We start from the raw sequence: 27,461 nt of genomic DNA on the forward strand, positions 1-27,461 counted from the left end.
GATGGAAATAGACATTCCTCAGGATACTCCAGTGTCTTGGGAACTTGAGAATGGACGGACCTCAGAGGTCATCCTACCATGGCTTGCATTTGACAGATGAGTAATTTCTAAGTTCATACAGCCAGCAGTTGGTGCACAAGAGCTTTACTTCTTCCACAGATGCTTCTATAGCATTTACTATAGGCACTGGTCCAAGGAACTAAAAAATGACTAAGTTATTCCTCCTAGAAACTCTAGAAAGGAGATCCTGTAGGTTCATAGTCCCTTATTTGCAATGTTGAATTTCCAAAGATTCTGAAAAAAAAAAAAACACAATCTAAAGAAACTTTGAGGCAAACTCATTTGATGGCAAAACCTGATCTGCAGTGACATGAGTCTATTTATTATAGTCTTTATCTAGCCCACATAGTGTTTGTAATCATACATTTTGTTTCAAAACATATTAATGTGTTTGATTATGAGATCTTGCCCAAGACTGCAGGAAGTGTTAACAGAATAGGTAGTGTAATATCACACCTTTTAAAAGTCCAAAAGTTATGAATTTTAAGAAACCCAAGGCCCTGATGATTTTGGGAACCTGTAGCACTATCTCATTTTATAGGTAAAAGAAACTGAGGCAGAGAGATTATAAAATTTGTACAAGTGTGCACAGTGACATTTCTGGGATTCAAAACCAGGAATCCTGGCTGGACAGTCAGTGTTTTTACCAGCCTGTGACCTGACAAGCACCATACGGTGCTCTTCTGACATGAGCAAACATGGATTAAATGACTGCCATCCACTGCTCCGTCTAGATACTCTGTGTACACGTGGGATCATGGGAGTTCAGAAACCCCTTAGTCTCTTTCCTAACCCCATCTCTTTTGTTCTGTCACTATCTTTTGCCTCTACCAATTTGTTTACCATTGAGCAGCCAGAAGGATTTTTTACCATGTGAATCTGATGCATCTCAGGCCTTCTCTACCAACCTCTTCTTCAATGCCTTCCTACTACTTTGTAAGAACCCCAATCCTCCATTTGGCATGGTTTGACAATGTCTTTCTCTCCAGCCTCAGCTCATGCCCCAGCCCCTCATTCTTTCTGGGCTCCAGGAACCTGCACTTTGAATACAGCGTGGTGTTTTGGCTGCAAAGCCATTGCACACGGTCTTTCCTTTTCTAAGAAGACTCTTCTTATTTAGTACTCCACTCCTACCATGCCCTGACGACCTGTGACTTACTTTCCAGAGCTCAGTTAAAAAATTGTTTCTGGAGAGATGTCTTTTAAAGAACTTTAAAAAAGTTTTTTTTTTTTTTTAGTTGTAGATGGACATGATACCTTTATTTTATTTTTTTATGTGGTTCTGAAGATCGAACCCAGTGCCTCTCACATGTTAGGTGAGTATTCGACCACTGAGCCACAACCCCAACCCCAAGAGATGTCTTTTAAATTCATAAAACAATGATAATTTTTGTTTTACATTTATTTGTGTGATTATTACATGAATGCCCATCTTCCCTCCATACTGAGAACTCAGTGAAGGAGTTGTTTCCATTTTTGCTCACCAATGTGATTCTGTATCCACCGTGACTGCCACCCAGTAAGAGGTTAAGTTAGTTGAATAAAACAAATGAGTGACTTTTGGCTGGAATACAGCTTTACTTCTTCATTTTGCTGAAATACTTGTAGAGCTTGAAGAGTTCTGTGTGGTCAGTCTTACCCAAACTATTTCCACCATCTTCTTCAGTGTCATGGAGAAAAGAAGATGGTGGAGGACTTATGGGTTCCTTGCCAGAATGGCCATTTCCAAGGGCCTGATTTCCTGCAGGAAATAGAAGGGGCAGTTGAAGTGGGCAACTGTGTAGAGAAAGTACACTGCTTTCCAGGAACCTCAGATGGCAAACCATGTTATGTTGGGTGCTCCGGTGAAGGCAATGTGACTCTCCTACCGAGTGGCATTGTCTGTCCCTCTTAGTGTCTTGTTGAATTTGACAGGCTGGAGTTCTTTGGAGGAAGCCGTGCTGCCTTTCCATTTGATTTTAACACGAGTATATTTGTGGGATGTTTTAGTCAGCTTTCTTGTGACTTTCTGTGACTTAAAGACCCGACAAGAACAATTTTAGAGAAGGAAATGTTTATTTGGGAGCTCATGGTGCAGAGATCTCAGTCTATATAGAGCAGGTTCCATACTTTAGGACTCAAGGTGAGGCAGAACAATATGGCGGGAGAGTGTGGTGGAAGGATGCTGCTTACATGATATCAGAAAGCAGACAGGGATCTCCTCTCGCCAGATACAAAATATATACACCAAAGGCATGCCCCCAATGACCAACCTCCTTCAGCCACACCCTACCTTCTTTTAGGTACCATGCAGTTAATCTCATCAGGGGATTAGTTTACTGGGTTAAGGCTCTCATGACCCAGTCATTTCTCCTCTAAACCTTCTTGTATTGTCTCACACTTGAGCTTTTGGGGGACAGCTCATATTCAAACCATAACATGGGATTATTCTAGAGGCTTATAGAAATGGCTCATAAAAGTGTAGTATATACTCAGAGAAACCAGTCTTTCCAATATGTTGTCCTAAATGCCCTCTTTACAGCTCACCCTCTTTAGTAAAAAGAAAAGCATTTTTATTTACCTATTTTGTCAAGTGCAGTAATATATTATTAGGGAGTAATTGCTAGAGTAATCTTACCTCCTTGGTTTCCAAAAAAGCCTCCCAGATTCACATCTCATAAATTGAAAATGAAATGCAGAATTAAAGCTAATAACTAAACCTGACTCCTGGTAAAGGGGCACTGGGTCAATGGTTAGAATTACTGATTGTTTTTTGCTTAAATCTTTCTTGAATATGTGTTGAAAACCTATTTTCTACTAGAATGTCTTTTGAGGAACCATGCTTGACCCAATTTGTTTCCAACAATCCCATTTTCTTCAGTTTTGTATTTTCTTTTGTATAATTAGAGATACTAAGTTGCCATGTTATCTCTAGGAACTCATCTCCTACGTGATTCCTCAATCCCTCCTTTTCCTTGGCCTTGGGTTCCCTTTAACCCACCCAATCTCCTTCCCCATCCTGGAAGGATCCACCTGTTCCCTTGGTTTCTTGACCTTGACACCTCCTTTATCATGTCCCTCCTTGGCCATTTCAATTGTCCCTTCTGGATGTGGGGTTTCCATACCCAGTTATCCAGAATGTCCACTTTTTCCTCTAACCATGCTCCAAGATAATCCTGAAGCACAAAGCATTTTCTGAACTTAACAAATATTTCAAGAGCATTTGTTATATATATGACTCTTTATAATGGATGTAGGTGTAGGGCAGTCTGGAAGAAGGCATGTATGTGCACACCTGCTCATGAGCAGTGTAGCCTGGTGTTTGTGAATACAAGTTCTGGTGACATCCTGGATTTGAATCTTGGTTCGAGCATCTCCTATCTCTGTGGTGTTGTGTTTCATTTAATTTCTTGATGCCTCAGTATCCTCCTCTATAAAGATAGGGACAATTATTTTATACGATATGGGGGAAATTTAATGAAGTATTTTATACAAAGTGCTTGCAACAGAGAAAACACCCCATTATACTTATTTATAGATCTAGTCTCTAATCCTTACTCTGCCACTCAAACCCTTGAATTTCTTGTTTCATAAAGTGATACAAATAGAGAAAAGAGCACAGAATTTGAAGCCAGAGGGTTCAAGGAATTCATTTTGTGGGGCTAGGGATTGAACCCAGGGCGTCCAGTTTGTTGGGCAGGTGCTCTCCCACTGAGCCACACCCCAGCCCAGCCCAGCCAAAAGGTTCCAACCCCACCATTTATTGTTGTGTGATTTGAGACAGGTTAATCAGCTTCTCCATGTTGATATCTTTAAAGTTATCTGTCCTCAGCGGTTAGTCACATGCGGGTCTACCTGCTACTCAACTGCAACTTCCCTCCTCACCCCACATCTCACCCCAGTGGGCCACTTTAGCGTCCACTTTATTGGTCACAGATTCCTCCCTCCTCCTCCATGGTGACCCTGTGTGGTTCGGTAAGTGCTCTTCACACACACTGTGTAATTTGTTCCCATGACACCCGGGTGGAACATAGGGCGACAGTCTCATTGATATTTTAGAGTTATGGAAATGGAGAGCTGGAGAGGTGACCACAGTGGCCCAAGTTTAGCACAGTTGTAAATTGTGAAGGCAGGACTTGAACTTGCTTCTCTGCGCTCTTTCTTCTGTTTTGCACAAATCTACAAGTTTGGCCTTTCTTATACCTCTGTGCATCACTGGCCTTGGATCCTCCTGTTCTTTCCATCAGATCTAAGCCTCTCATTGTGAGCCACTGTCCTCCCCTGACTCACGCTGGTTGCAGTGAGTGACAGCAAGGGGAGGCAAAACTGCACCTATAACCAACCTCCAGCCCCTGCAGTTTATCTCCCTGACACCATTTTTGTCTGGGATGGCTTACAAGACTCCACCCTTTGTCCACCTGGCAAAAGCACTCTCAAGTGAAGGCTTTTAGTTCCCTCCCCTCCTCAGGGTAGCTGGTGGTGTGACTCTGATTGCTCCCTCACTACTCTGCACATTCCTCTATTGGCTCTCATTTGGACTTATTTTATTTTTTAATAATTTTTTTTGTGATTATGAAAGCTATTCATGCTTGTTGTAACAAATTATGGAACACATGGTAAGAGAGAAACCAAAAGCACTCCTAATTCCACCATCCATAGATAAACACGGTTAATATCTTAGTGTTAAAATTCTGGTTTATTTTATACCAAATGAATTGACTTGGCTTCTGAGTTTGGATGGCAGGGGCTCCAATAGAGAAAGTTCAGATAATCCTGTATAACAGGAATCATTGAATTTATATCTTGGAACAGATGTGAATTTTGGGGGTTTAGAAGGCAGACTATGGTATGCAGAATAATGCACCCCAAAGATGTCTATATCATAATCCCCCAGACTTGTCAAGGTGTTAGGTTATATGGTAAAGGAAAGTTAATATTGCAGATGAAATTAAGGTTGCTACTCAGCCCACCAAAAAAAAAAAGGGGGGTATCCTGGATTATAGGAACAAGCCCAGTATATGGACAAGAGTCTGTAAAAGTGTAAGAGGAAACTGAAAAAACTAAAGAGATGGTTTCATGAGGAAGAGTTGGTCTGATGTTGCTAGCTTTGAAGACAGAGGAGGAGGAGGGAAAGAACCCCTGGATGTGGAGATCCGGGGAGGTGAAATAATGGATTCTCCCTTAGAGCTTGCAGGAAGGAATCCATTCTTGCCAACCCCTTGTGATAGCCCAGCAAGGCCTATTTCAGCATTCTGAGATGCAGAACCTCCAATATAGGTAAATAATCAGAGCTATCATGAGGAGTCAGCTCATTAACACAGGAAAATAATTCAGTAGAGTATCTAGAATTTAGTAAACACTTCATAAAATTGAGCTAACATTGTTTTTCTAATTTTGTCTGTACTTTTTTTTCTCCTTTTCATATTTTTTTTCCATTTCTTTTTATGTCGATGCCACACACCATGACATTTTCCAGCCATTCCCAATTCTTTGTTGCTGTGTGCAGTCCGCAGGTTAGCAGGAGGGCATCAGCAACACACGGGGCGAAGAAAGGGCCATCATTCCACTGCAGTATCTGTTTCGCCCCCAGGTCCTGAGAAGAGGTGGCCACGGAAGCCTCCCAGTGTATTGGTTAATGCTGTTCCTAAGGCAATGGGATCAGGAAGATCTCAGGGTATGCCAGTTGTGTGGCCTTGAGGATTTTTCTGAGTCTCAATTTTCTTCCGAGTGAAATTTGGATGATCAAAATATCTGTATTGCTGTTGTGCAGATGAAATAGCATTATGCATACAATCCTTAATGTGGTGCCTGGAACAAAGCAAAAGCTCAGTACTTGCTAAGTAGTATCATTATTGTCATTGCTATTGTTGCTCTAGTTGCTTATTTATCAGTTTCTCTGGGATTCTGGGTCAAGAAGGTTGGGTATAGAGATGACAGGCCTTCAGTGCATTATCTGCGTTGGGCATGATGTATCTTATAAATAATACATGGCGCCAGGAAGAGGCATGTTCTTGATGCTAAGAGACTGTGACAGATAAATGGAGGGCAGAGGGTAAAGATTCTTTAAAATCCAGCACAAAAACATATACCTGAATAAAACATTGAACTGTTTGCTACGGCATTTTGGACAGATTTCAAACAGATGCTAGAGTTCCAATAAAAGAAATATAATTTGACAAGGTGGTGGATTGTCATGGGATTGTTTGCTACAGTCAACAAAATTTTCAGTTTCTACTAATTTTCTGTTTTCTTTGATTATTACTGGACCCCACATTGAAATTTTAAAACATTTGTTTTCATTTATATGATACATTCTTTAAATTGAAGCTGTGCTATTTCAGGGGGAGGTGTGATTGCTTTGAAAGCCAACCTAGGGATCTGTGTTGAAATTATGCTCATATACAGTCTTTTTATCACTACTGGTCCGTGTTCATTTATTTTAAAGTTATTTATCTTACAGAGCATCAACTAAACAAATGGTATTGCTCAAAAGGTCATGCTTGAGTTTTCTCTGATGTGATTCATTTTATCGGTCTTTATTATTTCTCAGACACTCCTCTTTTGAGTGTGTTACTATTGATTGTTTTGGAAATTGATTTGGTAGAGACTAATCTTGTGAAGGATGGCCGTTTTTAACCTGCAGAATAGGGACTGTAGGGCTTCCAAATTACTTCAGAGCCAGTGATTATGATGTAGCTTTTACTTTTTGTTGGAAGGATTTCATAGCTGTTATTTTTTTCCCCTAAGCTTATGCATATTTCAAATTTCCCAGGCCCAGAAAGGTGAAATCATTAACTGACACAGATTGTGTGGGGGCAGTGACAGTTGTTCAATATTTTAGTATGTGTCTTGGGAGTTGTTTGTCCTCCATTCTCCCTTCTGTATGAAATAGGATTAATTTCTTTCTAGCTCTGAAATCTTGTGTATGACTCTACTCTTTCTCCAGTTTCCAAGGTTATGTCACCGTGGATGGAGGAGGGTAATGGAGGCTTTTCAGAGGAAGAAGAGATTCCGGGATTCTAGCCTAACTTCGAAACTGACTGTATTGCAAATTTGTGCATTCCTCTGGGCCTTTTTGATCCTTATTTTCTCATTTTTCAAATAATAATTTTTCAGCCTGTCTCTCAGCATGTAGTACAGCAAGAAGCAGATTTTATGTGCAAAAACAGTGGACTACAGGTGCCAATGAAATAATGGATTGTTAAGCAGTGTTTTCAAATCAGTATCTAGATTAGGAATTTTGCATTTGAAGTGGAGCACGTTTGCTTCCCCAGTAGTTTGGTGTTAAAGTAGTGTCCCTGCAAGTATCCAGGAGCTGCACTTTCTCTGAGAAGCATCTGATAGGAGGAGGAACAAACTTGTGTGTCCAGACCAGAGAGCTAGGAGGCAGCGCCAGGGCTTGAATCCAAGGGTGCTTAACCACGGAGCCATATCCGCAACCCTTTTATTTTATGCTTTTGTAAAAATTTTGAGACAGGGCATCACTAATTCCTTAAGGCCTTGCCAAGTGGCTGAGGCTGACTCACAGGTCATTTCCAGGAAGAGGAGGATGGATACTTACCACCCCTTTGCTGTGGTCTGAATGTTTGTGTCTACCCCCAAATTCACAGGTTCAAGTCCTAATCCCTACGATGATGATGTTAGCAAGTAGGGTCTTTGGGAGGTGAATGGGTTGTGGGGGTCCCCTCATGAATGAGGTCCCCCAGAGGGCTGCCCTGTGAGAACACAGCAAAGAAGAACCATCTATAAACCAGGAAACCACATTTTCTGGTGCTTTTATCTTGGACTTCTCATTCTGCAGAAATAGGAGAGAATACATTTCTATCGTTTGAAGCCAACCAGTTAGTGGAATTTTGATAGGGCAACCCTGGGAAACAAATACAGGTTGCTATGCAGATGACTGAGACAGAAGATCAAAAACATTTTCTAAATTAAAGTGTCACATGGTGGTTAGTTGATTCTCTTTTGTTCTGTGTCACTCATTATACTAAGTTCAGTATTGAACTCACTTTGGGCCAGTTTATTAGTTATACTTCAGGGATAGAAGGAAGGAAAATGAAGCCATAAGGCCAGGTCTCTTCCCGGTGGGAGCCAGCCTCTATTCCTCTCATTCCATTAGCGTGAAAAGGAAGCCAACATGGTGGCACACGCCTGGAATCCCAGTGACTTAGGAGGCTGAGGCAAGAGGATCGTAAGTTCAAAGCCAGCCTCAGCCACTTGGCAAGGCCTTAAGGAATTAGTGATGCCCTGTCTCAAAATTTTTACAAAAGCTTAAAATAAAAGGGTTGCGGATATGGCTCCGTGGTTAAGCACCCTTGGATTCAATCTCGGGCGCTGTATCCCGCCCCTCCCCCACAACATGTAAGCAGTAGTCTTTGATTGCCCTACTTCTGCCATCACTAGCAGATATAGCCTACTTTCCTGGCATCAGGCCTGATCCTTGGGGACTCTCAGTGAGAATCTGAGGGAAGAAAAGATTGGGGTGCTTGCTCTTTCATAGGTATTTGCATGGTACATCTATTTAAAAAGATTACAACTTTAACCCATGCTTCCCTTATCCTGAGAACATTCCTATGGATTTATGGATAGGAGTGGGAATGTAGTAGTATCTAATTTGGGACTATTTGCCCTTTAAAACTCCTGAATCACACACATGATTGAGCAAGGATGGCAGGACAGCAGTGTCCCTGTGCATCTTCAGCAAGAACCCTTGCTTCTTGCTGCTGCTCCAGAGGCCTAACCATAGGAGAAGCCCTGGGAATATGCACCGTTTTGGTCCTACACTGAGCCCCGTGCACAGGAGGGCTGTGAAGATAGGGGATGGAGCAGAAGGATCGAGGAATTGGGGTAACTTGTACAGTTCCACACGGAGGTGTTTGGGTCTACCTGGGACGGACAGGTGGTTTCCACTTGTTTTAACAGTTTTCTTCTACTTCCTTCTTTCCCCGAATCTTCTTTTGCTTTAGTATATGGTACATTTATCCCTTTCCAAACTATCTGAGTTCTGGTATTAAAAATAGGTGATCGTTAATATCAACAAAATAAAATCGTCGAACTTAGAAGGTGAGCGGGTAGTTTTATCTCAATAACTGGAGGAATTAGTATTTCCTGTGTCTCAAAGACAATACTTATTTCCCCAAAGATTAATAATTAGGAATAAATGGTGTCATGCCCTGAAATGGGTGATTTTCTATATATCATCACATTTTCATAGTAGCTCTGAAATTCCATCCCTTGCCCCCCATTTTCCAGACAAGGACACTCATGCCCAGAGAGCCACTGTTCAAGAGCTGAGGGAAAGAGGAGCAATCTTAGTGGTTTAGAAACAATATATTGCTTTGATTCTATTTTTTGCCGGGTTCTAAATGGATCACTTCTCAACGTTTCCTTCTAAGCAGTCTTTTATTGTGGAGGTCACGAGTGTCACCCACCCAGTGTTCCGCCTTCCATTCCTGCTGTGGAGTGGGAGGGCACTGCTCACCTCCTCAAACATGACCACGTCAGCCGCCTACAGGTGGAAGCTTTCACAGCTGTTCACGATTTGCCTTGCTCCATTTTCTTCTGGCATCTCAACGAGTGACACTGTGAGCTTGAGTCCTAGAAGTAGGATGGCACAGAGCGACACCCTCCGCCAGCCTGCAATGTCTATGCAGTGTGAGGAACACATCTTCCCTCTCATGCAACAAGATGTTCCTAACAATAGCAGCAGGACTTATGCTCTTCTGACCCGCTCTGATTGTGCAATATGAGTTTCAGGTTTCAGCTCTCTTCTCCTGATTTTCAGACTTATAACGGTTAGACTACAAACTTCTGTACAGGAATGCTGAGGCCTTCTTACTCCATGATTTTTTTTTTAAAGTATTGTTTAGCTGTAGATGGACACAATATATTTATTTATTTATTTTTATGTGGCACTGAGGATCGAACCCAGTGCCTCACCCGTGCGAGGTAGGCATTCTACCAATGATACAGCCACAGCCCCTCATCTCTATGGTTTTATCCAGTGCCCACCTAGAAGCGTTGGCTAATATAGGAATTCAAATGATACAGACTGATAAGCAAAGACATTTAATAAATGCTTATTGAGTTTCTGTGATGTACAGGACATTCTGGGGGACTCGTATAAATTAGGCAGGGGACCTGCCTCAGGGAACTTACAGTCTAGCAAGGGTGGGCTGTATTTATATATTAAATATGTGAAAATAAAAGGTACATAGTTCATTTAGTTATTAAAACATATTTGTTTAGGTCCATGACTCCTAAATTGGCCAAGTGCTAAGGATTTAGCAGAGCTAAAGAAATATGGTAATTTCTTCATGGAATTAGGCCTAAAAAGAAAGTTAAATTAATCATACAAATATGTGTGAAATTATAACTGGCAAAAGAACTACAAACATAAAGAAGAGCTACATGATCTTATCAGGGTTTATAACATATGGATTCATTTCTGGGGTATAATGAAGATCTCATAGCAACTTTGAAGAAATGCTTTCAGCTTGATAATCAGGCAGACTCTGGTTTAAAGTCTGATTCTGCTCCTTTGAAGTCTGATCCTGCTACCTTTCTCAAGTCATTTAACTTCCAAAGAAGATATTAATGCTTCTTTCACAGGACATTTGTGAGATTAACAGAAGCTTTTGTCCATTACAGTGCCTTACATATAGGATGTGTTCAATGACATTTAGTTAGTGATCTTCTTTCCTCGAGTGATTGGTTCCCTATGGTGAGTGCAGAGTGGGTCTGTCTGGAGAGCTAGGACAGGCTTCATGGAATAAATGGCATTTTGGCTCAGACTGGAGGGATGGAAAACATTTCAATAAAAGGAGTTGTGATGATATGATGAAATCATCATAATAAGACACGGGCAGCATTACTTGGTAGCTAAGATCACAGGGTTCAGAATGAGACCAGCTCCAGTCCAAATCTAGGATCCATCATTATTAGTCCTGAGAACCTGGGCAAGGTACATCTTTTCTCTGTATAAAAGTTACCCCACTCATAAAAAATGAGGATGATATTAGAGCCTATTCAGTGAGATTATGATAAGTATTAAATGATAAAGGTACATGAAGTGTTTAGCACAGATCCTGGTAACTAAGGGAATTCCGCTCAATATAACTAGAAACCAACATTTTTTTTATCAGCAGGAAAAACATAATTTCTGTTTTTTTTTTTTTTTGTACTGCTTTAGATTCAAACTCCTAATGCTTTGTCTTACTGCAAAGGGCTGACGTCATTGAGTCCAGCCTGAGATGTACTGTTTCCTTATGGTATTAATACCCACCAATTAATGGTGACAAGTCACTACACATTTCGTACCTAATGATCTGCATCTCCTCAGTAGGAGTGGAGAGGCATGGCAAAGGAACTGTGTGATTCAACTTACCCGACTTCCTTCTTGCTGGCTGGCTATGACCTCCCCACTGGGCTGCCCAAGAGGGTTGACTCCATTTAAAAAATGCATTTCGAAATGTTAACATCTGGGAAGCTCTGGGCTCTCAACTCTCCTTAGAACCACAGATGCAAAGAATGTCAGAGCCTGTCTCTATTGAACTTGGAATCTCCAGTCCTTATCTTAAAAATGGTGAACAGAACGTTGAGAAGGCTAATGAGATGACGAAGGTCACACTGCTGGGGATATAGCAAGGAAGACACTGGGAAAGGCCCCTGCTCTTATGGAGCTAATGATGTGGTGAGGGAGACAGATAAAATGCAAAAAAAAAAAAATGAATAATTCCAAAGGTGAACAGGGTACACTGATGAACACAGTGAGCTTGGGTGGGGGATATTTTATAAAGTGGTCAGGAGAGTTTTCACGGAAGAGGTGGCATTGAAGGCTAGACTTGGAATATCTAAAGGTACCAGCAAAAATCTAAGGCAGCAGTGCTCCAGATGGAAGAAATTCAATGTCAAAGCTTGAAAGGGAGGAATATGCTTAATGTGCTTATAGTGGAGTGTGGCAGAAGCCCAGTGACCCAGGGTGACATTGGTTTGAGATGAGGTCAGAGAGAGGTGGACAAGGCAAACTGTATAAGGTTCAGGCCACTTTCTGAAGTTCAAATTGGATTGTAAGGACAAAGCTAAGCAAGTCTACTGGGAAGTTTCAAGTGCTGGAATGACAAAACTTGATTAATGATTTAAAAGATCATTCTGCTGTTTCACACAGAATAGAAGCAGGGAGACCAGTTAGGAGTTTAAACTTCGGTTAAGAGTCTATTTCAGTAGTCTGGTTGAGAGATGGTGATATAGTGGAGCAGAGGAAACAAAATGGACAAAGTGAATCTCTATCTTGGAGATAGAAGTGATAGGGTGTCAGCCAAGTGCAGTGGTACATGCCTGTAATCCCCTCTACTTGGGAGACCGAGGCAGGAGGATCACAAGTTCAAGGCCAGCCTTGGTACCTTGGTGAGTCCCTGTCCCAATATAAATATAAGAAGTACTGGGATGTAACTCCTGGTAAAGCTCCCTGGGTTCCATCCCTAAGACCAAGAGAGACACGGGGAAGGGAGGAATCGGCAGGATATTGGGAGAGAGAGGTAAAGGGAATGAATAATCAAGGGCAAAACCCTGAATTTTCCCTTGAGCAGCTGAATTTACCAAGTGCCATTCCCTGAGATGAAGAAAATTGGGAAAAGAGAAGATATAGGGACATACGATTAAGAATATAATATTAATAAGGTGCCAATGTGACATCTGCTGTTGTCAGGTAGGTGCTTGGTTACACAAGCCTTGAGGGTTTTAACACCTACTCACTGGGTATAAAACCAAGTGGTAAAACTTGATGCTGCCACATCCCTACCCAATGCCCTTGCAGAAACTGCTAGTAGATGATGCAGCTCTGTCTCCTGGAGCTTGGGTGTGGCTCTAGTATCTTGTTAGAGTGGTCCAGGCAACCACATGGGCACACCTTTGGAACTGGTGTTCCGAAGACATCTGTTTGCCTTTCCCAGTGTGTTATATCACCATCTTTTCTTCCGCAACTTGTCAGCTGACTGTTGCTTACAAGGAAAGATAGAGTGAACCACAATACATTTTTGGCCGACTCTATGCTCTTTCAAGGCTCTGCCAAGATCAAGGTGGGGGAAGGTTACTATGTGATTTGATCCCTCCCCAAACTAGTTTACAGCTTCACTGGTGTATCACAAAAAAGTGCAGGACAGTGTATGATTTAATATCCAAATTCATGATCTAAATAGTATATTTAGAAGGAGATAGCATCACCAGGGATTAAAGAATTCTGGAAGTACTCTGAGGATATGAGGCCTGCTCTGTCCTTGAGGAAGAATAGGATTTGCATGGGAAGAGGAAAGGGTGGGAGCATCCACTGGGATAAGCAGTCTGACCAGAGAATGTAAAGTGGGGAGTGGGAAATAGATAGGAAAGAGGGAAATCCTTCATAAAGATTTAAATGGTGGCCATCGTCTTATTCTGACAAGCCTCTAAATTGGTGGTTGGCTTAGATGATACCCTTCAGCGCCAGGTTGTTTTGTTACTAAAGAGCACAAGTTTCTATCTTTTCGGATTCCACTATCAATTTGCTTGCCATCTGCCGCCTAAACCAATGCTGTGCATTTTAAGTTTTTGTGGCAACAGCATGCCAAATTTGGTAATAGATTTTGTTAGCTGACTGATCTGGCAGATAATCCCCCCAAACTATCAGTGGCTGAATACAATGAAAGTTGATTTTTTTAAAAAAATAATCTAATGATCTGATATCTGACATTCTTAGTCAGATAGCTCTCCTGAATGACTTTCCTCCCAGGAGTGATTGAGGGCCTCAGGCTTTTTCCGTGACACTTCTGTTTTCCATATGTGGCTTTTAAGACTGTCCCAGGGCTGGGTCCATTTTACTCAACCAGAGGAGCAAAGAGCCGGAGGAATTGTGGGAAGGTGTGTGTGGGCTCCACCAATGAAAAAATCACTTCCACCCTCTCCCACTGGTGAAAACCCAGTGTCATACCCAGATCTTACTACACGGGAGGCTGGGGCACGTAACCTAGCTGTGTGACCTGGAGGAAGAAATGAGTTAGGTGACCATGTCTCTCACTAGGTGCCCACTTGTCATGAGATTCTTAGCATGGGAGCCCCCGAGCCTGAAGTTCATTGGGCTTAGCACTTGGGCCTGGAGACCCTCCTTCACAGCCCCTCACCTCACCCAGCTCCTCGAGAGCCGAGCTATGTCTGGAAGCAGATCCCTCCCTCTTCCTTACCAAGTTCATTTAACTTTCAGTCCTGTAGCTCTGACTCTGAACTCCTTCTCTATCTTCATCTCAGCCTTGTCCAGATTCCTGTTTGAACGTAGACCTTATCCTTACACTTTAGACTTGACCTCTGATATCCATCCCCAAAGACACTCTGCCTCAAGTTCACTGGGTTTCACTGGGACTACCACATCTGGATGCTTGTGGCTTTTGGGTGTGACAATCTGTCTTAGTCTTCAAATCTGTGAAGCTGAGTTTGTAGTATTGCAAAGTAGCCTTGGCATGTAATAGGATTTGCAGTATTTGGAAATTACAATGATTTGGTCTGATCTTTTAGGAAAGAGCAGTGTTTATATGGAGTTGTTAGCTGGATTTGAGATAGTCATATCAAATGGTAATTCTACATATGCTTCCTGATTTTATTCTGTGTTAACATAATTTTCATGTGCATGATCTCATTTTATCCTCATAGTACTGCCACAGAATCGGCATTATTATTCTTATTTATCAGTCAGGATATAACCAGAGAAAGAACCAGTAAGATGGGTAGGTGCACACATATATTGTAAGGAATTGGCTTATACAAGTGGAGGCTGCTAAGCAATTCCTAAGTCTTTCAGGTGGACTGTCAGGAAGGGGAATCTGTAATTTTAGGATATGAATTGAAGGCACAGGAAGAGTTTTTTCCTTAGGGAAGTTTCATTTCTATTTTTAAGGACTTTCAACTGACTCAGTCAGGCCCACTTAGATTATCTAGAATAATTGCTTTAAAGTCAACTGACCGTGGACTTTAACCAGATCTACAAAATACCTTCACAGCAATACCTAGATCAGTATTTGATTGAAAAAGTGAGGACAGCAGCCTAGTACAGGGGACACATGAAACTTCCCATCACAAGGCATCTTACCAGTGTGGAAATAAAAGCTAAAAGGTAATTAGTTGCAAGATTGGTCGTTGGGCTTTATTTATTATGCTAAAATATTTCCTCAAGTATTTTTTTAAGTCCTTAAATTTCATGTAATATCTACAGCATAATCTAAAGAAAATATTTGGACTGACTTACCAAGAATGATCTAAGTGATCCACTATTCAAAAACCTCATAGTGAAGAAGAAAGTCATTTATTGCAAGCAGCCCAAAGAGGACGAGAATGACTTATTTTATTGTCTAAGAGTCTCATCATGAATAATTTTCAATATGGTTAAGGTCTTGATATGAAGTCAGTCGGTGATAGCAGCATTTGCTTCTTTAATTCTTGGTGGAGGATTGCAAGAGACACAAATCCTTAATATTTAATTCTAGCCCCAAGGATGAACACGTTATTGGTTTAATTATAGAAAGCTGAACTTTCATCTTTCCTTAATTGAGCATGGGTGATTTGTACCTGTGATCACTAGCCAAAATGTCATAAAATAACTTATAAAGTCTCAGACTCTCGAACTGTAGAAAAATACCAGTTATTTTGTAGGCCAGTGAAGTCAACATTTTAGGCATAAGTTTCACTTTGCTGGTAATTATCGTCAGTGCTTCATGGCCAACACGGTTTGGAAAGCCTCACTAGCAGTGCCATTTCCCTTTTGGTGACAGGCTGTACATTTAGGAAGAAAAGGCCAATGAGGTGACAGATGCTGGCTTTGTGGGCCCATGGTTTGAATGACAATCAGAGATCAAGAGATCATTATTTTTCACAGCAAGGAGAGGAGAAAAGGGCTTAAAATCCTGAACTTTATGTCAGCCTTTGGATGCAAAGGAGTCAAGGGTATTTTTATTTCTTTCTCTTCAATCACATTCTAGGAAGACAAGGCCATTATTACAGGTTATGTGTAACCACCGAACTCAGGGTCTTTAGTGAGAAGGCACCCCGGAGGTCCAAATGACTATTGTGTCTGTGTCTGCTGTAAATTTTGATGGTGGAAAACAGGGTTGCCACTGATTTATTGCAGCCTTGGAGATAGTTAGCAGCCCTTTGTGCCCAGTAACAGTTGTGATCTAGTCTTGAAGGAATGGGCTTGATTGCAGGAATAGTCTGTGTAACCTTGAGGGCAAAACTGATAGGGTGGTCAATTTTTTATCCTTTTCTGCAGAAATTACCTTTTTGTTTAAAGGATAGTTTACAAATTTAGAGTTGAAAGAAGCACACTGTTGGAATAGGATGTGTTTCCCCGGAGGGACACAAAGAGTGCCTTAATGCTCTGTTTCTCAACCCAAATTATACAGCAGACAGCTAGCTCAAGAGTACACATTCTTTACTACAGGTGAATAAAATTTGGGGTAGAGGAAGAAGGGAGAGGAGCCAGGGAGAGGGCTGGGCAGCTGTTGGATTCATAAAGAACAGGGTAAGGGCTGTTCTTCATGGTTCCACTGGAAACATTCCAAGTTTTCTGAGAAACCTCCATGCTGAAGGATTTTAAGCAAATAGTCTGTTTCTTTTTAGTTTCTATTTTGCCTCTTGCCAAACAAAAGGGAATGATAACTTGCCCATTTCCTGGGGTTGATGAAAGAAGATCAGATGACTTAGTGGGTTTACTTTGTTTCGTTAATTTATATTTGTGTTGCATTTTATAGTTTGTAAGTCCTTCCTCATGTCTCTTACTTCATTTGCTTCTCGAAACTAGCAAATAGGTAACAAGATAGGTTTTATTACTCCCCTTTTACAGTAGGATGGCTGAGTTGGGGAAAATTGTTTCTCCAAACTCACAAGGATAATATTTTTTTTTGACTCAAAGTTGACTATAATTTCTCCTACCACACTTGGAATGTTTCTTAATTCAGCATTTTAGGTAGTTTTGATGGACTCCGTGTCTTTGTAAAGGCATAAAACTTCCAGATGAGGAGCCTGAGATAGCACAGCTCAAGTGATCTAAAAGAGCCATGTCAGAGATTCAGGTCCTTTTTTTTTTTTTTATCAGAGCAGACTTTTGGGAAGAAAATACAGAGAGGAAAGAGGCCTTGGTTTCTCGTTTCCATAACTGGCTACGTTCCTTCTATCTTAGCAGAAAAGGCAAAAGAAGAAGGCAGTTTGTGGGTGGTCAGCGTCACGCTGGAGATGCCTCCCCTGATTGCCCTTGCCTTGCAAGAGGTCTTCCCTTCCCTGGGAATGGCACTTGCCTGTGAATATGCTACTTCCCCACCCTGGTGTCAGGCCCATAAATATGCCAGGCATCTGAGACAACTCAGGTATATGTCGCCCTAGAGAGATTTTACCAACTGCCACTGTTGTGTGGCAATTTCCACTCAGTCTGCTTCTCCCTGATGAGGATCTGTGGGCACAAGCTTGCCCAGGGTGTGGCCTGAAAGGAAATAAGGAGTTAGTCCCCCGGTGTGTTCAGGTAAGGAACGGTCGAATTGGCTGAACCTGAGTGTCCAGGGAGGCACACACTCTTTGACCATTGACGTGAACTGCAGACCACAAGGACTTTCCAGTGTGGGGTTAATCCTGTGAAATGTGAATAAATGGTCCAGACCATAGTTCTGCCTCCGCTCAAACATTTCTGGTTACAAGGAACTCAGTGCCCTCTTCACTCTATAAATAGGTCAATAAAAACATTTCTCTTCCCAAACTGAAATTGGAATAGATCGCTTCTCTGATTCTAGTTACCAAACTCCCAGGAACATGGGATTAGCTTTTTTTGACAACAGCATTGCACACTGTTGAATCATATAAGCTTACTACCTACTAAAACCAGTTTCTAGTGTGTAATTTTTACATGACTTATTGTTGCTAAATCAAATCTTAGTTTATATAGGTTTTATATTCAATCTTCCATTTATGTGTCTGGTAAACTTCATTTTACTAAGACTATCTTTATACTGTTATGAAAAATTAATTAATTAATTTATGTATTTATTTTTCTGGTACCAGGGATTAAACCCAGTGGCTCTCAACCACTGAGCTATATCCCCCTTTTTGTATTTTATTTAGACACAGTGTCTCACTGAGTTGCATAAGGCCTCATGAAGTTGCTAAGGCTAGCTTTTAAAGAAAAAATTTTTTATTTGTTCTTTTTAGTTATACATGACAGTAGAATGTATCTTGGCATAATCATACATATGTGGAGTATAACTTCCCATTTTTGTGGTTGTATGCGGAGTTACACTGCTCATGTATTCATATATGAACACAGGAAAGTTATGTCCAGTTCATTCTACTGTCTTTCCTATTGTCATCCCCCATGCCTTACCCCCATTCCCCCTGTCCAATCTAGTGAACCTTCACAGCCTACTGCCTGTAGGCCTATTATAAGTCAGCATCTGAATATCAGAGAGAACATTGGCCTATGGTGTTTTGGGGATTGGCTTATTTCACTTAGCATGATAGTCTCCAGTTCCATCCATTTACTGGCAAATGCCATAATTAATTTCTTTTTTATGGATGAGTAATATTCCATTGTGTATATATACCACAATTATCATTTCATCTGTGGAAGGACACCTAGGTTTGTTCTATAGCTTAGCTATTGTGAATTGAGCTGCTATAAACACTGATGTGGCTGTGTCACTATAGTATACTGATTTTAAGTCCTTTGGTTATATACTGAGGAGTGGGGATAACTGGATCAAATGGTGGTTCCACTCCAAGTTTTTTGAGAAACTTCCATGCTGCTTTCCAGAGTGGTTGTACCAATTTGCAGCCCCACCAGCAATGTATGAGTGAACCATTTCCCCCACATCCTCGCCAACATTTATTGTTATTTATATTCTTTTTTAAAAAATATTTTTTAGTTGTAAATGAACACATATCTTTATTTATTTTTATGTGGTGCTAAGGATTGAACCCAGTGCCTCACACATGTGAGGCAAGAGCTCTACCACTGAGCTACAGCCCCAGCCCCATGTATTCTTGATAATTGCCATTCTGCTGAAAGTGAGATGGAATCTCAATGTAGTTTTGATTTGCATTGCTCCAATTGCTAAAATGTCGAACATTTTTTTTTATATATTTGTTAAACATTTTATTTCTTCTTCTGTGAAGTTCCTGTTTAGTTCTTTGCCCATTTATTGATTGTTTTAGTTGTTTTATGGCGTTAAGTATTTTTGTATATCCTGAGACTAATGCTCTGAGGTGAAGGTGGCAAAATTTCTCTCCCATTCAGTAGGCTCTTTGTTCATGTTCTTGATTGTTTTCTTTGCTGTGAAGAGGTTTTTAGTTTGATGCCATCCCATTTATTGATTCTTGATTTCGCTTTTTGTACTTTAGGAGTCTTGTGGAGGAAGTGGATTCCTGAGCCAACATGATGGAGATTTAGGCTTTCTTTTTCTTCAAGTAGGTGCAGGGCCTCTGGTCTAATGCCTAGGTCCTTGGCCCACTATGAGTGGAGTTTTGTGCAGGATGAGAGAGAGAGTGGTTCAATTTCATTCTACTACCTATGTATTTCCAGTTTTCCCAGCATCATTTGTTGAAGAGGCTATCTTTTCTCCAGTGTATGTTTAGGGTGCCTTTGTCTAGTATGAGATAACTGTATTTATGCGGGTTTGTTTCTGTGCCTTCTGTTCAGTTCCATTGATTTTCATATGTGCTTTGGTGCCAATACCATATTGTTTTTGTTTTTATAGCTTTGTTATTTAATTTAAGATCTGGTATTGGGATGCCTCCTGCCATACTTGTCTCGCTAGGGATTGCTTTGGCTATTCTGGGCCTTGTATTTTTCCAAATGAATTACATAATTGTTTTTTCTATTTGTAGGAAGAATGTCATTGGAATTTTAATAGGAATTGCATTAAATCTGTATACTGCTTTTGGTAATATGGCCATTTTGACAATATTAATTCTACCTATCCAAGAACAGCTCATAGTATGTTGTAAAATGAATGAGTTTTGGTAGCAATGGGCCTGAAAAAGTGGATTAAATAAAGAGTCCATGAATCGATTAATTCTGAGTAACATAACTTGAGCCATTGATTTTATTTATTTTACTCCAAGTTTGTTGGGGTATAATTGACAAAATCTATATATTTAAGGTGTACAGTCTGATATTTTTGATGTATAGATAGTGAAATGATTATCACAAGCTAATAACATATCCATCAGCTCGGATAGTTATCTTTTTGGTGGTGAAAATACTTACCATCTATTTTATCAATAAATTTTCAATTACATAATACTTTGTTGTTAACTATAATCATCAGGACCAATTATTTTTAGGATTTTGACTTTCTTAGCTTTTTAATTCATATACATTTAATTTTTATAAATTTCTTATGCATGCTTAAAAGAAATCATAGAGCCATTTTAGATTATGGATTCTGAGATATATTAGATGAAACATATTTCCTACATTATTTCAACTCTTTATCCTAATTTTTTCATTTGAACTCACAGGAGTTAAAGGATGTGCTTTAATGTTTTCCATTCCCATTGTATTTAGGTGAATGTCTCCTTTTTAACAAAATTTAAGTACATTTATAATATGCTGCTTGTTTCATAGATGTTCAAGTTTCTGTCTTAATTGTGGATTATTAAGTTAATCTCTTTATCCTCTTTAATGCTCTTTTTACATGAATTCAGCTTTGTCTGGTATTAATATCACAACTTCTGTTCTCTTTTAATTTTCATTTGCATGGTAAAACTTAGCCATCATTTCACTCTGAATCTTTTTGAATCATTTTGTTTTAAATCTGACAGCATTTACTATGTTCTAAAATTCCCAGAATTATACAATTTATCATTAGTTGAATAGCAATTATTCATAAAAAACAAAGGTTCATTTTCACTCGAAACCTGAACATAAAATGTCCAGCATTTGAGTTCTGAAATGTTGAATGTTAAAACATGTATGTCTCAGACTGCAGAAAATATTTTAGTTGGAACTAAGTTTTTGAACGTAGTTGAAAGTCTTTTTCTTTAATATTTGAGTTCATGGCATTTATATTTGTTGCCATAGTAAGTAAACATGCTTTAGTTTTTCTGTTATTTTATTGCGTTTTATTGTACGAGCACATATCTTTATTTATTTATTTTTATGTCCTTTGCTGTTTTCTTTGCTTTATGTGGTTTGTATTTTCATTGATTAGTTTGTGTATATGAATATGTAATGAGTCCCAACTGCTAATTTGTTAAGTTTATACTATCGGTTTTTCTAGGGGCTCTATTTTTATCTTTAAATAATCTATTTTATTCATCTTTGGCACATATCAATTTAAGAAAACAATTGGTCTTCCTCTATGAAATGTACAAGAACTTGTGCATTTACTATTGTTCCATCCCTTATTGGCACATCTTGCAGTGGTGTGTGTAAACTTTTATTCCAGTGTGTTAGCCACTTGTATATTTTAGGAAGAATGCTAGCATGGTAGATATGAGAAGTTAAAATTGGAGATGGACAACAAGACCAGTTAGGTGTTATTATAGAGATTAAATGAAGGTGACCAGAATGAGAAGATCAGGACCGAAGAGACAATTTTGAAATGCAAATTTTGATTTCATCTTTGCTACAGGACTTCCTTCTTTGAAAATAAAAGTGGTTTTTCCATACATTCTACTTCCGTATTGTGTCTTGCTCATGCCAACAGGTCACTCTCCTGTACAGTTAGATCTGATTCCTTCAAATATTTCTACGTTATATTCTAACTTGAGTGTACCTGTTTTCCTTTCATTAGTGATATACTTCTCTGATTTGTGTCTCCTTGGACATTTTCAGCTGTGTTTATTTTGGAACCTTGTCATCTTTATACTCTGAAGCTCCCAGAGTGTCCAGGTCAGTGTGACCTACTTCCATGTGACTCCGTGTGTGTTTTCACTGTGGCCTCTTCTTTCTGCCTCACTGACCACCAGCATCAAGTGGAATAAAGAGCTTCCCAGTTCTGCTTTGTCTGGGTACTCTGATAACTTGTTAGCTTTTTATTTCTTTGTTTATTTTGAGCAAGTCTCTTCCACTTTGTTCTGATAGAGACAGACATCCAGCATCAAATTTTCATGTTAGAGTCTCCTCACAGCGGGGCTGTGTGAGATTTCTGTAGTCCATGCGGCTCTTGGTTACTAATTCTGTTTTCCCTCATGGATTAATTTATGAGTATCATTTCAAAGGGACAGAGTCAGAAAGTGCCTTCTCCAGCTGCCTTTAGTCAGTGGAGTTACAGGGCTCCACATGCAGATCTTCTTCTCCCAGAACCTACCAGTCTCCTCTGCCTCCCACCAATCACCAGAAAATTCTCAGCAGGACTTAATGAGAATGTGATCCAGGGAATAGGTCTCTCCCTGGGCATTTGGAGTGGCAGTGTCTTTCCCACGGCAGAGCCACACACAATAGTAAAATGATAACCAGTTTGTAGAAGACCTGAATAAGCTATTGTGCATAAAAGGACTTTATTAATATCTACACACTAGATCTCTATGTGTGAATGACAACTCTCACATACACATGTTCTTATGCCTCATTCTTCTTATAATCATGAAGTAGCTGACTTGTGTGCCAGGCATTGGCCTATGTGTTTTACGCATCTTGCTTCCTACAATGCTAAAACAACCTATTGATGAATATTATTTGTTCCATTTTATAAACTTTATATTTAAAAACCTTTAGGAGATTAAAGTCACTTTGCACATATCACCTAGACCATTATAGAGCTCAGAGTCACACCTAAGGCATTCATTTTTCAATCCTATACATTCAAATCCCAAACACCCTGCCTCTTTAACATACCTTCCATGGTCCTTTAAAATATCTTCCAAAATCTTGTTACCTTTATACCATTAATACTAGCTGCAGTATATGGAGAACCCAACTTGTCTGGTGTCCACCTGTTAATTGAAACTTTTTATTATATAACGAGAGACTTAAGATTGATTCTGCTTGAGGAAAGAAGAGTAAAATCATCCTGTAAAACTTTGATCACAGGAGACTGCACATTTCATCCCATTTCTAAACTCTGTCTCAGTCCACGTGAATTCCATTTCATGTTTCCTAAGCTGCTGAGAATCTGGGCTTGGTTTCCTTATTTAAAACTTACATGCTTTGGGCTCAGCAGGAACACGGCTAGGGTTGTCTTACTCAAAGAGCACAATTCTCTTTCTATCTCTTAAAGAATTTCAAGTTCTACTATTTCTCCCTGTGTAACTTGATTTCAAAGAGCTCCAACTGTATGGCTTTAGGCATTAATAGAAAGAAACGAATAGAAAGCATGTGTGGCCATTAAAGAAACAACCCATTGTGTTGTATTTACAACTTTTGGGGGGACACTATGAATTCTCCCCCACTTAGGAATTTGTGTCCTTGATCAGTTCTGCATAACACAGATCACTCAGAGCAGATTCTAGTATAAGACGAATGAACGCTGAGTTCTAGTTTTATATTCTCAAAATGGAGATAATTGTATATGAACTTCATAGGACAATTATGAGGATTTGATAAAATAATTTGTTGTGTGGAAAACATGCAGTATAATTGCAGTATAATAGCTAACCAATGGGAAGTCTTCAAAAATGTTACTACTGTGATTATAGGCAGGTTTAATATTCAGAACTTCAGATGGAACCTAAAAGTTCATTGTGGTCATCCTCTGGATGATAAACATCATCATTATCATCAAATTGCTGGATATTTAATTAGTTTTTACTTTGTTGTATAAAGGCCAGTCTAAGTGCTTGACATTCTAAGTATTGACATTCTGTATGACTTTTCCACCACAGCCATGATTACCACAAGCTTAGAGCTTAACGTACGGAAATGTTATTAATATAGTTCAAAAAGCCAGAAGACCAACCCAGGTATTATTGGGCAAAAAAAAAAAAAAATCAAGGTGTCTGAATGGCTGCATTCTTTGCTGCATGCTCTAAGAGAGAATCTGCTTCCTGATAATTTAGGTTGTTAACAGAATTTGGTTCCTTGCCGCTGTAAGACTGAAGTCCCCATTTTTCTTGCTATCAACTGATGACTATCCTCAGCTTCAAGAGGTCACACCCACATTCCTTGACTCATTGCCTCCTCCTTCAGTTCACAAACTCACCAATGGGGGGCGGGCTTGAGTCTCTCTTTTGCTTTGGAACTGTGCTGCCACTTCTCTATACGACTTTCCTGCTTTCTTTTACTTTGTTTGGCCCATGTGATTAGATCGAATCTACCCAAATAATCCAGGACAATAATTCCTATTTGAAAGGGTGAAATTTTGATTCCATTTATAGCATCTCTTTTTTTGGCACGTATTTTCCAATATTTTCACAAGTTCTGGGAATTGGGACATGGACATTTTGTGGCAATGTGCCTATTACACATTTACTTCTCCTTGAATTCTCCTAGTGTCCCTGTTTTATGATCCCCATATTATAGGGGAGAAAGAGAGGCTTAGATTAAATAATTTTCCAAAGATCAAATTAATAGTGATCAAATTAAAAGCGAGGATTTGAATCTGATCAGTTGTCTCCAGAACATGCCTAGTTTAGACCTCCATGATGTTGAGCTGTAAGATGAGCTCTCATGCCAGTGCCTGGAACCCCTTGTCTGTATTTATGTCCTGGAATAATTTAAAAGAAGAAAATGAACTGCGTGTATTTAGAAGCTTGGGAGATTTTACTTTCCACGGGAGGGCGGAGAACCAAACGAGTACTTCAAGTCTGTCTCAAAAGATGTATGTTTCTGACCAAGTCTTATTGAGGCAGCTGGTTTTACAACTTTTTCCTAATTTCACATCTTTTTCCCTTTTAACATTTTTTTTTTTTTTTGCTGGCAAATATTTCACGGGAAGTTGGAGGAAACATTATTAGGAACAATTACCTCAGCAAATAGATAGCATGACCATGTCTATGAATCATTTATTACTTATCTAGGCTGAGTGCCTTACCTCACTTGGTGACACTGTGAGGTCAGTACTATTAACAGCTGGATAGACAAGGAACTGCGATGCCAATAAATGAACTCGCTGGGATTTGACAGTGTAGTATAAAACTTCTATCTTCTATGGCCCCTGTAATCTCATCTTCTCAGATGGAGATACTTGAATTTTTTTCTGATCTTGAAAACTTTCACACTTCACCCCTAACTGAAACATCCGATATCACGCATCTTTGGATTTGGGCTGCTTTCCTATGTCCAGATAAATACCATTATAATTATAGAGCCTCTCTGGCACCTCAGCTAGGCAAAGAAGAAAAGCATTTTTAAAATGCGGAGTTTGGGGCCTTCTTTTTCTTCTATTAGGCACAAGATCTCTGTTCATAGTTCCTAAATCTTTGATCCACTTTGAGTTGACTTTCATGAAGGGTGAGAGATAGGAGTTTAGTTTCATTTTGTTACATGTGCCTTTCCAATTTTCCCAGCACCATTTGTTGAATAGTCAATGTTTTTGGCGCCTTTGTCTAGTATGACATAACTATTTATGTGGGTTTGTCTCTGTGTCTTCTGTTCTGTACATTGGTCTATGTGTCTGTTTGGGGGCCAGTGCCATGCTGTTTTTATTATTAGGCCCTTGTAGCATAGTTTAAGTTCTGGTATTGTGATGCCTCCTGCTTTACTCTCCTTGCTAAGGATTGCTTTGGTTATTTTGGGTCTTTTATTTTTCCATATGAAGTTCATGATTGCTTTTTCTAGTTCTGTGAAGAATGCTATTGGGATTTTAATAGGAATTGCATTAAATTCTGTATAATGCTTTTGGTAGTATGGCCATTTTGACAATGTAATTCTGCCTATCCAGGAGCATGGGAGGTCTTTCCATCTTCTAAGGTCTTCTTCAATTTCTTTCTTTAGTCTTCTATAGTTTTCATTGTAGAGGTCTTTCACATCTTTTGTTAGATTGATTCCCAAGTTTTTTTTTGAGGCTCTTGTGAATGGGGTAGTTTTCCTAATTTTTCTTTCAGTAGATTCATCACTGATATATAGGAATGTATTTGATTTATTGGTGTTGATATTATATCCTGCTACTTTGCTGAATTCATTTATGAATTCTAGAACCTAGGATCTGACTTCATTAATAAGAATCCTAAAGTGCAAGAAGTAAAATCAAAATCAATAAATGGAATGGCATCACACTAAAAAGCTTCTTCTCAGCAAAGAAAACAATCAATAATGTGAAGAGAGAGCCTACAGAATGGGAGAAAATCTTTACCACATCCACCTCAGGATAGAGCATTAATCTCCAGGATATAAAAGACCTCAAAAAAACTTAGCACCAAAAAAAAAAAAAGCCAATAAGTGGGCCAAGGAACTGAATAGACACTACACAGAAGAAGAAATACAATCAATCAACAAATATAAGAAAAATGTTCAACATCTTTAGCGATTAGACAAATGCAAATCAAAACCATTCTAGTATTTCATCTCACCCCAGTCAGAATGGCAATCATCAAGAATACAAACAACAATAAATGTTGATGAGGACGTGGGGAAAAAGGTTCACTCACACATTGCTGGCAGGAATGCAAATTGGTATAACCATATGGAAAGCAGTATGGACATTCCTCAAAAACTTGGAATGGAACCACTCTTTGACTCGGCTATCCTACTCCTCAGTTTATACCTGAAGGACTTAAAATCAGCATATTTCAGGGATATAGCCACATGGATGTTTATAGCAGCTAAATTCACAACAGCTAAATTCTGGAACAAATCTAGATGCTCTTCAGCAGATGAATGAATAAATAAAATATGATGTATGCATATATATGATGGAATATTACTCAGCATTAAAGAAGAATGAAATTCTGACATTTGCTGGTAAGTGAATGAAGCTGGAGAATATCATGCTAAGTAAAATAAACCAATCCCCCCAAAACAAAGGCCAAACATTTTCTCTGACATGCAGATGCTAATTCACAGTAAGAGGGGGACAGGGAAGAATAGAGTTAGTTTATGTAGAGGGTAGGGCATATGGGGTTAGGAAGGACAGTAGAATCAATTAGACATTATTACCCTTTGTGCATATATAACCATACAACTGGGGGATTCCACACCATGTACGACCAGAAGAATTAAGAATTATACTCCATCCATGTATGCTGTACCAAAATGCATTCTACTCTCATGTATTACTAATTTTAGAACAAATAAAAAAGGAAAAATGGGGTTGGATTCAATTTTGTATACATGTACCAAAATATCATTTTGCAATCCAGAAATATGTACAAGAACTATGCATACATTAAAAAATAAAAATATAAGCCGGGTGAGGGGGGGAAGACAAGAAAACATAGAGAGTTTTCAAGTTGTCACCCAGTTGTTCTCTTTCACTCATACGTAAGCACAGAGTTGAAGAATTTTGCATTGTTTACCTGGAATAGACTAGATTCCAGACTCC

This window comes from Ictidomys tridecemlineatus, chromosome 16 (assembly GCF_052094955.1).
Source record: "Ictidomys tridecemlineatus isolate mIctTri1 chromosome 16, mIctTri1.hap1, whole genome shotgun sequence".
In the NCBI taxonomy this organism is placed as follows: Eukaryota; Metazoa; Chordata; class Mammalia; order Rodentia; family Sciuridae; genus Ictidomys; species Ictidomys tridecemlineatus.